Source organism: Aplysia californica, unplaced genomic scaffold, assembly GCF_000002075.1.
Source record: "Aplysia californica isolate F4 #8 unplaced genomic scaffold, AplCal3.0 scaffold00274, whole genome shotgun sequence".
In the NCBI taxonomy this organism is placed as follows: domain Eukaryota; kingdom Metazoa; phylum Mollusca; class Gastropoda; order Aplysiida; family Aplysiidae; genus Aplysia; species Aplysia californica.
In genome coordinates, this window is record NW_004797544.1 from 276,253 (window position 1) to 286,876 (window position 10,624).

At 39.9% G+C, this 10,624-nt stretch overlaps 1 protein-coding gene across 1 annotated transcript in view; it reads right to left on the minus strand.

Annotated features, from left to right (window-relative positions):
• LOC101854956 (4-coumarate--CoA ligase 4) overlaps positions 1-10,624 on the minus strand; it is a gene marked incomplete in the record, with an annotated part of 32,130 nt that overhangs the window by 19,907 nt on the left and 1,599 nt on the right.

The window sequence follows — 10,624 nt, forward strand, 5'->3', positions numbered from 1 at the left end:
ACACACACACACACACACACACACACACACACACACACACACACACACACAACCACACACACCTTTACTTCTGGTACATTTGACCTGAGTGTATAACTTTTATTGATGTTTTGTATTCATCAATTCTTACAAGTCTACCTGTTGGATCTTATTCAGTATTTTTATTATCAGACATCTACAAGAAATGAACGTTTTTATCTTAATACGTGTTTCCTGTCAGCACTGAAGTTCTTTCTGCTTTCACAATAGTTGATAAGCTCAGTACAACTCAGTACAGCGGCCTACACAATTCTACCTAAACATAATGGCTGATGTTCAGAGACGTTTCACTACGCTGAGGAATCAGGCGCAGGCCAATTTTGTTGGGCATATTATGTAGTTATTGGTATTATTTTAAAGCCTGTTAATTTGTTATTCTTTCAATGAAAAAAACATACCCATTGATTTTGAGAAGAAGTCGGGATATGTGCCTTTGAAACAGGTGGGATTCAAATGGTTTCAGGAGGAAAATTATCGAGAAAACGACGGCTAAAGTTTGGAGACCTCCATAGCTTGAGAGTCCTTGGAAACTGAACATTTATGGTTTTTGTGCCTTTGATCGACTTCTGAAAAGCAAATTGGACACTGGAACGTATTCTAAATGGTCACAATAGATCTAGGTGCTGAGCATGTACACAGAAATTTATTGTTATTTCTTTTAATGCCAAACAGGTCGAAAAATGTCGGTTTCATCCCTTCCATTACCACGAGAGCCTGATTTCACCACGATGCCCTACTGATGCTACCACCATAACATGAAATTCCCAAAGACGATTCCTACCTTTTTACAACATAGATCTACTCCAACGTGCATCCAGCCGCGCCCTGAGTAGTAAAAGCGGTCGACAAGCACACACCGTCTTTCTCGCTAAGGAGTAGCAACACAGCAGACTGTAGGTAAATTAATGTTCCTTCGCCCCCCAAAAAAACCGTGGCCTATTTTTTTGCCATTTGACTGTGGTTCTTCACCTGTGAATCTCTCTCCCTCTCTCTCTCCCTCTCTTTCCCTCTCCCTCTCTATCTCTCTCTCTTTCTCTCTCCCTCTTTAAATCTCTTTCTCTACAGCAACTCTACCGTTACAGTTTTGTCCCATATGCTTTAAACACTGAAATCAATCTTTTCTGAACTTTCAGACGTTGCCCCCCCCCCTCCTACACCTTCATCTTCTTATGTGTTCCTTGGTATCTTCATTTGTTTGGCTCTAGATCTACGGCCTTGAATGCATAGGCGGAACTTAACTTTGTGTCGGTTTTTTTTTTTTTTTTTTTTTGGGGGGGGGGGGGTTGAAACCTTGAAACACATTAGTTCTTCAGATGTCTCTATCGTAAGGTAAGGAACCACAATAAAAAAAAAACTGCCGCTGTTTTCCTACTAGGAATTATATCATTAGATCTACTAAGTTTTGGGAGGAATTCCGGAACAAGTGAGTACTGTGAAACCTAAAGATTAGGATAAGGGCTAGTGTAAGGGTGAGGGCGGCTTGGGTGAGTTTGTTGGGGTGGCCGGTCGCTTGTTACGGAAGTCCTTTCAAAAGTTTACCCAAGAACACATCCATTTGATGTTGCATGGCAATGGCAGGAATCATTTCTTAAAAGTAAGAAAAAAAATTAATCGTCCAACCCATACAATTTCGTGCAGGAATTAGTTTGAGTTTGAGTATAAGTTTGAGTAAGGAGAAGCACATCGACGCAAAATGGCCATTCAGTGCCGGGTAAATGTAACTCAAACAGACAGTAACAACAGAAGGAAAGTAAAGAAGCAGAACCTACCAGTGGCACCCTTCAATAGCCCGCTTGAGGAGATTAATAATAGCTCCTAAACTGACAACAAAACATCCCAAGGGAGAAGAGGTTATTGGTATTTGCATTTGCAGAATTTGTTTTTAGTTCGAGTTTTACGGCACTTGCAACACAATATACTGTCGGCCATATAAATGAAGTAAATTTGAGGTCTTAAAAGAGAGCAACACACACAAAAATGAAAATGGAGAGATCAAGATGATGGATGTTTGATAGGAAGGATGGAGAAATCCACACCTGCGCTACATTTTAATACCCCAAGTATCATTATTTTATACATCCAACGAGAAAGAAACGGCTAGGAAGACAGACGAGACAAATTCCAGGTGTTATGTATCGACCCATATTTTGTTATCAACCTTAAGAATTTGAAAATCTAAATATGAATCGTTTTATTATCGATATCTCGACGCAGGAACATCTGTATGCAATGTCTTGATGGTGTGTGACAGAGAGAGAGAGAGGGAGAGAGAAGAGAGAGAGAGAGGAGAGAGAGAGAGAGAGAGATACAGACAGACAGACAGAGGGTGGGGGCGGAGGTGAGGGCGTGAGGAGAGGGCAAAAGAGAAAAGGAGGGTGGAGGTAAGTGGCTGGGAGAGAAAGAAAGAAAGAGAGAGAGGGAGAGAAAGACAGGGAGAGAGAGAGAGAGAGAGAGAGAGAGAGAGAGAGAACGCGAAAAGGAGAAAAGGGGGATAAAATATGAAAGACAGAGCAGGAGAGAGAGATAGGGAAAGAAAGACAGATATTATATATTTTGGGGCATGAACTGATAAAGCGAACCGCAGATTTCATAATGAAAGAATCATATTTTATACCGTACGTGGGAGTTGTTTAACATTGCACTTCCGTTAAAATTAATCCGTATATTTCACACATAAAATATAAGCAGATAGCCTACTTCACACGTGAAACATAGAAAATTGCATAAATTACTTTGCGACCTATTTTCATCTTCTATCCTTCTGTGAGCAAATTACAGACTTAAATTACATTAATATTCCTTGACCGTACAATCTTATGGCCGCTGCTCTTTGCTTCCTGTAAAAACTTCGTTGCAAAGGGCGCTCACTATAGGCGCCCAAATAAAGTACCAAACACAAGTCTCCCAGCGCCCCTATAGTAGTAGTAGATAGCAGGCACAACTCTACGTTACCCTTAATTTTGTTCCAAATTGAGTCCAATGGTGTGCGTCATAGTGAACTGGGATTACCTCAGAGTGCGCCGATGTATTTTAGTGCACTGCGAGCAAGTCTAGATCTAGATCCTATGCTTGTAAACGACTCCGAGCCTTTGGTTTGTTTAAGTTGCAAAGTTTAAAATCAAAGTCATTTGTATTCTCACGCTAACATGCTAAATAAAGGCTGTTTCGTAATTTTTCAACTTTTGAATCGTACGTTTTCTCCTTGCTTTACATATGCTTACACTATTATAATAATTTTGGGGGTTTATTTTGCGGAGGGAGCCATAGGGATAGCACACCGTATAAATTAACGTGGCTAAAAACAAAGGAATACGATCCAGATTTTTTTTAACCCTCACTCTGACTTCGACGGACATTAACATTTTATTTTCATTTGAGACTCTAGAATGGATCATCTAGTCCAACTGGCAGGTCATCCGAACATTTTTGGTCCAGATCTATTTCGCCATAGCAGATATCAGTATGGTATAAAAAATGTATTAAGCTTCTTATGGTGGTAAACCATGATTTATCCTACTTGTGAAACTGCCAGTTGTAATCACTCGTTGAAACTCGTGGGGTAAAATCGTGATCTAAAACCATAACTCAGGTAATAAATTATTTATAGACCTAAGTGTGCAATTCAAACACCAAATAGACTCTGATAAACGAATAGCAAGCTAATAATAATAATATTATGGCAGACTTCAGTCAGAAAAATGTTATAAATAGCTTCATTTTATCAATGAAGCCCTGTCAGCCTTTACAGTGTGCCTGGCAGGAATCTCGAAAAGAAAAACGTTTCTTTTAGCAAGAGTACTTGTTTTGCGGCACTTACAACACAATAATGTCATTTTGTGCAGACGGTTAGAAATTCTACGAGAGAGTAACAAACGCAAACAAGAAGGAGGAGAGGTAAGGACGATAGATGTTTGTTAGGAAAGAAGAGAAAACAGTACCACAGTAGTACCACTATTAGAGCACCTGCCAACCGCCCGCAGAAGGGAAAAAGTACAGCAATTTAGTCAGTTTAAAATGGAAAATGCAGACACCAAGTAACACATACAACAATTAATATCGACAAATAATTTTGAGACGCTCGCGTTCCAGGAACCCTAAAGATAATAACATACTTCTATGTGCAATAATATCGCTCAACCAGTGCCATGCAATAGTAACAACATAGAAGGAGGAAACCACTTTAAAGCAAAACTAATTCTAGAAAGATATAAGAAAATCATTTTTACCGACAGCCTCACGGACTTGATCTCTTCCGTCATGCGAACCCATGGTCACCCTGAATTAATGTCACTATTCCTGCTCTTTGCTCATGCCCACAAAGGTTATACAGTGTTTAGTTTTGCGGTGGAAGACTGAATGAGTACGAGAGTGAGTAAGTGAAATAGAGAGAGCGGAAGAGAGAGAGAGACAGAGAGACAAAGAGAGAGAGGGGGGAGAGAGGGGGGAGAGAGGGGGAGAGAGAGGGGAGAGAGAGAGAGAGAGAGAGAGAGAGAGAGAGAGAGAGAGAGAGAGAGAGAGAGAGAGACAGAAGGGAGGGGGATGGGGAGAATAGGGAGAGGTTTGTGTAGGAATGCTTAGTTTTCAGGAAAAGAAGTGTGTGTATGTGTGGAAGTTTGTGTGTGTATGTGTGTGTGTGTGTGTGTGTGTGTGTGTGTGTGTGTGTGTGTGTGTGTGTGTAAGTACGTGTGTGTGTGTGTGTATGTACGTGTGTGTGTGTGTATGTGTATGTGTGTATGCGTGTGTGTGAGTTTATATGTGTGTACGTGTGTGTGTATGCGTATATGTGTGTGAGTTTGTGTGTGTGTATGTACGTGTGTGTGTTTACTTTTTTTAGTACTTTCTTGTGAATAATATTATTACTGTGTCGAGTTAACTGAGTTGCCAGCCGGTCGCACCATGAATATTGGGGTCAATTCCAGTTTCATACGGGGTGAGCTGGTCGCTTTTAAGGATAAGCGGGCTAACTCAGATTTCGGGAATTTCCAGAAATCTTGACCTACACCAAAAGTGGCATTGCCCTACTACCTTTAGGAGTTTGGTTTCATTGGTGTGTATATTTGTTTGGTTCTAGAGAAAACTCTCCTTGTCTTTTAAAGAAACTGAACAAGGGGCAAAAACTTTACCCTCGATTTTCTCAAAACAGTATTTTTCGGGATAGCCCCCTTGTGCTTAAAAGCGACTTTTGCTCATAATTAAAATTCAGTTCCGTTGGTATATTTTTTCACTTTACTGTTTGCTTATTTTGCTCACTCTCTGTTGTTCGTATATTCCAGTGAAAACTGTACTTCACTGTCTTGGCCTGTTAAACCTACCCCCCTCCTACTCACACCTACACACACAAACACACAGTTCTTTATCTTGTTTTAGCAGTGTTTGTTACAAGAGCTGGTTAGGGTTTTGTGTTGGTCGCTTTCTGTTCTTGTAGTTTTCTTTTTTTCTCACAGTTGTGGGTGTAGTTTTGTTTTGTTTTGTTTTTATTTTTGTTTTTGTTTTTGTTTTTGTTTTTGTTTTTGTTTTTGTTTTTGTCTTCCCACACTTTATCTCCTGTTCACTTACCTGCCCAACTCGATAGGGTGGTCTCACAAGTACACATATCCAGTTACATATATTTTTATACATACTTGCACACTCATCCCCCCCACACTCACACACACACACAAACACACAAACTTACACTCGTCATGGTGCCCACACAACACACACACACACACACACACACACACACACATACACACACATACACACACACATACACATACACAAGTGATTTTCTGCCTTCCTTATTTTCTTCTTTGTCTTCTGCTCAGCCTTCTGTTTTCAAGCAGGGTAGATGACGCTGTGAGGGTTACATTATTTTCTACTCTATCAAAATTACGTGAAGGTAGTACTGGAGTATCGAAATGTTCTGGACTTGACTCGTCACTATAGAAAGCTAAAAAAAAAAAAATACGTGTAGGTGACACAGTGAAAGCACACCTGAGGGCGACAAAGTTTTTTAGTTTTAGTAAGAGCTTTACGGCACTTGCAGCACAATACGGTTATATAAGTGCCGAAGATTGGAGGTGTTACAAGAGAGTAACAAACAAAAAATAAGAAGGAGGAGAGATAAGGACGATAGATGTTTGATAGGAAAGAAGAAGCAAACCACACCCGATCACCCACCAACCACCCACGGTGACAAAGTGAGAAGACAGAGAGAATGCCTGCGATTCCCCATATTCCAGACAGTCAGGTCAAGGAGCATCGGCCCAATATCGAGCCCCAAGTTTGTCAGAACCTCTGAGTAAATTTATCAGATGGGTTGGCACATCATCATTTTTTTTAAAATTGATGATTTAGGCTTTATAGTCTTTCAACTTTGAATTCGGATCTTCACAAATTTAGAAAGTGTTGTAAGAGAGGTGTAGGCCTACAGGTATTATTACACCTCACACCATCAAATAACGTAAAGCTTTATTCATTCATTCATTCATTCATTCATTCATTCAATAAAATTTAGTTATTGTTCTACTTTTTTAAAAATGTTTGGGGAAGTATTTAGAAAACATTCTTTGTGCATCATCGGACACATCAGAAAACAGTCACTTGTGCTGACTGTGATTTGGAAAGAAGTTAAAGTGCCCTACACTAAATTTATGACACCAGGCGGTCCAATAAGGCGCTTGCCAATTTTTGGACGTATAGAGTTATTGACATAATGTCATTGCTTGTTCGTCCTTTGTCATGCTGTCGATGAAAAAAATAAACCCCTAACAAAAATATGTGTCTTGAATGGAATTTTGTTTGTTTAGTATAGGGTTTTACGGCGCTTGCATCTGCAATAAGGTCATATGAGCGCGCGGGACACACCTAATACTTTTTCGTTGGTAGGAAATTTTGAATTTTTTTTGCCCGGGTGGCGGCCGAAGCCTACTCTTATCAATTTTAGACCACCAAAGGATCTTTCGCCCTTGTCCGAGAAGGCTAGGTGTAGATCTTTCCTACCAGAAGATCAGGGGTGTGGCAGAAAGACAGCAGTTAGGAGGAGCCAAGGAGTAGCAGTAGAAAGGCTGCAGAAAGAGCCAGGAGCCCAGATGAGGGGGTAAAGGAGGTGAGGGGGTGGGGGTAGAAAGTGGAAAGGAAAGCAGACAACAGAACATTGTTAGAGATCAGGAAAGGATGTGAAAGGAGACAATTTTAGAGAAGAAAATGTTTTGGTCGCTACCCGGAATCGAACCCGGGACCTTTGAATGAGAGGCCAACACCTTAACCTCTAGGTCACGAGAGCCCCCCGGAATGGAGTTGGTGGAGTCACCTGATGTAAGGTGTAAAAAGCACCAGGGAAAATGGCCACAAAAATTTGGTATCTTTCAATACTTAAGTGTCCTTGAAAACTGCAATTTTATCACGTGCCTTTTGATCAACGTTTTCTTCACAAAATCCAGGGCGTTAAAAAGGACATGAAAGATGTTAAGCCATAAAAAACCCCGATCAAACGAACAAAACAAAACGAAACAACGCCAGTTTGATAGAACTTTTTTTTGAATTTCATTTTTTTTTATGGGATGGACGATTTCTTGATTTATTCACCTGGATGCCACACATTAAATCATTTTTGTCCAAAGCTTTCATTACAACTCGTGATCTGACAAACTTTTTGAAAAAAAAGATATTCTCCAAGTTATTTTGTCCCTAAAGATAAACACTTGCGCACTTGCGCAGCAATCTTCAGTGTCACAGCTGCAAAATTCGTTAACATTTCTGATGCAGCACGCACGTGTCAGCACTACATAACTTTGCCAGACGAGGCTGCATGCTCGACTGAATCTGTGTCGCGGTGTGCATGTGTGAACGCCTTAAAGCCTTTTGACATAAGGCATGTTTGTTTGGCATTGCATGCATTGGCGCTTCGGAATATTTTGACTAATTTTAGCCATGTTGTTATGAAAGAAACGCCACGGGTCGAAATGAAGAAAAACCAGAATATTTTCACTTATCTTTTAGTCCACCTTGTCATTGTGGGTGTTTTCAAACTGCTGATGTAGCCTAGAAGGAAGGCTTTATGGTTTGCGCTGATGACTGTCCAACAGTTTTTCAATTTTTATGCGTGGGGGGCTATGTTGATTTTCTTTGTCTACCCTTGGTCTGTTCCTCAATATTGAGAAAGGTATTTCAGAATAGAGCTTTAAAAGTTAGAAAAATTAGTAAATATTGTAATTACAGTTATCAGATAGAGAAAAAAAAGAACGGAAGGTAACTTTTTTATAAAAGCTCTTTTATACAAGTATTGAAATTCGACTGACAGCCAGTATCTTATGGTTTTCGGTAGGGATGCGTCGTCTGTCTAGTTTTCCCTAGTCCAACACACGTTTTGTTTTTATCATCAAAGTTTTTTTTTGTATGACTATGTCCGTAATAAAGATACATGATTGGAGGATGCCATTGGTAGGTTCTACGTCTTTACTTTGTTCCAGGACTAAATGACCATTATTGAATCGATCTGCTTCTCTTTTGTCTAACAAACAAACAAACAAACAAACAAACAAAAAGCAAAACCGAAACAGAATAGATCTACCTGGGAATCTGCCTAGGCATGGCTATAAAAGGTAATGAGTTAGAAACTATCTCAGGCTAACAACATGCGCCTTCCACCACATACACAATACAACGTGTTCACTGCAGTGTGGCTGTGTGGACGAATGTATTCATGTACAAGCTTGTTTTGTATTGTGCAGAACTGATTCTCTGCCAATTTTTCCTAGTTTAAAGAGGACGTTTTAATGGTTTCAATGACGATTGTATCAAATATGCCCAAAGCCAGAAATGTCATGAAACATATCGTGTGTCGTGCATATTATGCTCTTCATGCGAACTGTGAACTAACTTCACATGAACATTAGTCCATGAACTACCAAAAGTCGCGCGGCAGATGTACTTTGACGATCTTACTTCTACTATACACAGTGTGTGTGTGTGTGTGTGGGGGGGGGGGGGGGGGGGCTATTAACAAACATTGTACCGTCAATGCCTCTCTGACCCACAACCGACATGGGTGTTCTCCTGTCTCTGTCTTCTGTTTCACTATCTTGAAGCACGTAACAATGAAATGCGAGACTTCGACCTCTGTGGTTTAGAGGTTAGACGCTTTTCGTCGTTACACACTGCTAGAAGAACCAACTTCAATTCTTGCCTGGAAAGAACTTAAATCGAATACTAATTTGTACCTTAATATTTTTTCTGGGAGGTTGTATCCTTCCTAGTCCTGTTTACCCCTGACGGGCAGTATTGAAGCCTGCCTCCAAAATGATCTAAAATATGACGACGGAGGCTCAAAAACACGTACATGAAGATAAACTATGTATGCGTGTGCGCGCGCGTTTCGAGTGTGTGTGTGTGTGTGTGTGTGTGTGTTTGTGTGTGTGTGTGTGTGTGTGTGTGTGTGTGTGTGTGTGTGTGTGTGTGTGTTTGTGCACCTGTGTGTGTGTGCGTGAAGAAACACCAAATCAATGTGCAAGGATCTGGACAATAAAATTGCATCTTATCTATCTTATTGACCGTATGTCCAGACTCTCAGACTAGAAAACTCCACCTACATCCCTGAGACGACTAGAGATATCCTCAATCTTGCTAGGCATGCCAGTAGAGTACAATAAGAACGAAGTATTCATTCGAATGCTTCCATCATAATGTCTCCAAGCATTTTACATTGACATACCCAAACGTGTATGGATTTGCAGACAAACTTGATAAGGAACAGCGAAAATGCAAAATCAGAATAAGATTATTCTACCAATGTCTCTGCTAAAAGATAATATTGTGAACATTAGAGACTCAGGAGAAGAGAACTTGTAGACCAGAAGAACGGATTTTCTCACGCTAAGTCTTTTTCGAAATGTATCTTGCAAGATGTTGCCAGTTCAAAATTGATCCACCGCTTCATTAAATGAACTTACCAATACTTCTGTTCTTTTGAAAATAAAACATCCTGACCAAAACCCCACTTCTACCTCTGCATGGTTAGCAGGATGCAACACGAAGAAAAACTGCTTAATATGATTTTCTAAATCAATAAAATTGTAAAGTCAATAGAAAAAAAAACAACAACAGCAAACAAACACCAAAAACAATCAGCCTCAAAATGTTGCGAAAAGAAAGAGTCTAATACTGCACGCCTAAAATTATATTACCCGGTATTCACTTAACACGATAAAAGGGAATCGACACCAACTGAAAAAGCCCGGCGCAAATTCATTTGACATTAGCCGTAGATCTACTCTTATGTTGTTATTTTACTTTTTATTTCTTTTTAAATCCTAGAATTAAAAGCCTTGTGAATAAAACTATGCCCTCCCCCCCCAAATAAAACAAAACAAAAACAAAACAACAACGAACAAACAATCAAAAACAAAAACAAACAGGAATAACAATACAACAAAACCCTCCATCATCAAAACAAACCAAAACAAAATATAAAAAAACATCTTTCAAAAAATAAAATAGACGTTAGCGGCTTACACATCAAGCTCAACTCGTTTTACAAGCCAGATGGCGGCATGGCATGTGATTTGGCACGGGATACACACACACACAGACGCACACACACACA